The 2,228-nt window shown below is 34.0% G+C and overlaps 1 non-coding gene across 1 annotated transcript; it reads right to left on the reverse strand.

Moving 5' to 3' along the window:
- Window positions 1-1,892: 1,892 nt before the first annotated feature.
- LOC111815273 lies at window positions 1,893-1,999 on the reverse strand. The gene has a single exon (XR_002819995.1). It is a non-coding gene; the product is annotated as a U6 spliceosomal RNA (small nuclear RNA).
- Between the last annotated feature and the right edge of the window lie 229 nt (window positions 2,000-2,228).

The raw sequence follows: 2,228 nt of genomic DNA on the forward strand, positions 1-2,228 counted from the left end.
TTGTATATACAAAATAGCATAGCTATACAGCTACTTTCTCTTTGTTCAATGAAAAGAAAGTTTTCAACTAATAGTGCTTAGACAAGACATCACGTCTGCATCTTGTACTATGAATAACTACTGCAAAGACAGTATGCAATGTATTAATTATTGTAACTGCCCTACTAACCTGTTTTGAAACTGTCTCATGGCTACTTCTTTCTCAATAAAATTAACACAAAAATAAATAAAATTCTTTATATGTTCTAGATAGGAGTCCTTTGTCTAATGCACAGTCTGCTATAATTGTCTCCCACTTTATGGCTTTTCTTTTTATCTGTTGGTGATTTCTTTTGATGTGCAGAAACTTTTCAGAAAGATGACATCCCAATTGTTGATTCGTTGAGGTATTGCCCAAGTAGTTTGATTTTTGTTCATGAACTCTTTACTTACCCATATGCTTTAAGGTTTCTACCTACTTTCTCTTCCAGGAGATTTAGTATTTCAGTTTTAATATTTTTAAAGCATTCATTTTCTTATGTGTTCTATACCTTTAAAAGCCATCACAGGTTCATAATTGCCTTTGTGACAAGATCTAAGTCCTCTGCAATAAAACCATGGATGTTAGCATTTTTCTCAGGTTTTCTCCTGAGGGGTATTTTCCTCAAGTCACACGTTCTGTCACATTGAACTATTTGCAGTTTTTTTGAGGACTCTGTTCTTTACCTCACTCTGCCTCTGCACAGGTTGTCTGGACTTGGACAACTTCCTCTGTGATTTCTTCATTTATAGCACACATGAAGTTTTATTCATTTTTAAAACTTGATGTATTAAATAGCTTGTGCTGACAACAAAATACATAAACTGAACAAATTAATGAAGCTTATTGTTTCACATTTCTAGAGAACAGAAGCTTCAAATCATGGTTTTAGCAGAACCAATTCCTTTGGAATACTATCAGGAAAATTCTGTTCCATGCTGCTTGCCTAACTTTTGGAGGTTTGTGGCAATTTCTGTCATTCCTTCATAAGGAGAAGCATCTAGGCTCTGCCTTGACCTGACATTATCTTTGATTGTATTAAAAGATCCCTGGGATAAGAAGACCAGTCATACTAAATTATAGCCCACTTTAATGACCCCCATTTTCACATATTACCCAAGTAAATTACCTGTCTCAAAAAAAGTTACATTCTGAGTTACTGAATTTTAGCCTCAACATTTGAATTTGAGGGGACAGAATTCAATCCAAATACTGAAGTCAAATTAAAGTTCTATGATGTCTCCTATAATTTTTCTTACATAAGGGATTTTTATAGCAATCTTTGTGTAAATACTGTCTTTTATACACTTTTCAAATAATAGTACTGTGAATCTTAGCAGCTTGTTTATATTTGTTTTTAATAATGTGTATACTTATGTAATGCAATGCTAATATCCTCTGGTATAGTGAAAATCTGTTTGCAGCACCCAAAGCAATATATAGATTCAATGCAAGTCCTATCAAAGTTTAATGACAGTTTTCACAGAAAAAATGAACATAAAAAGTCCCAAGTGGCTACAATAATCTTGAAAAGTAAAAGCAAATTTGGAGGCCTCAAATTTTCAGATTTTAAATTATACTATAGAGCAATATTATTCAAAGAAGTGTAGAACACACAAAACAATGAATTAGAACAGAGATCCCAAAAGTAAACCTAAATGCCTGTGCTTCACTAATTCGTGATAAGGACAATGAAGAAGACACAATATGGACATGGCAAACTCTTCAATTAATCTTATGAAAATCGAGCTTTCACATACAAAAAATGAACTACAACATTATGTTACACATAAATGTATATAAATCTCACATAGAAAAATCAACTGAAAATGCATACAAAAGTTATACCCAAGAATTTACATTGCGATGTGGAAAAAATATGGAATGCTTCACAAATTTGAGTATCATGCTTGGACAGGGGCCAAACTAATCTTCTCTGTATGGTTCCAATTTTAGTACAGGTGCTGCTTAAAAAAGCACACCGCACAAACCCAAGACTTAGCATTGGCCTTTGAAAGGGTATTTTTGCATGCCACCAAATCCATATCTAACAAAACTAAATATAAATATAGAAGTAAATATAAAGTAAATACAGATTTGAGCCAGAACACAGGCCCAGTATGTGAGTGGGACCACCTGGGGCCCACCAGATCCTCTCTCTAGCCAGGGCCCAGGCATGATGTGCATGTGGAAATTCCTCCATCGGACA

This window comes from Octodon degus, unplaced genomic scaffold (genome assembly GCF_000260255.1).
Source record: "Octodon degus isolate 3935 unplaced genomic scaffold, OctDeg1.0 scaffold00013, whole genome shotgun sequence".
NCBI classification, from domain to species: domain Eukaryota; kingdom Metazoa; phylum Chordata; class Mammalia; order Rodentia; family Octodontidae; genus Octodon; species Octodon degus.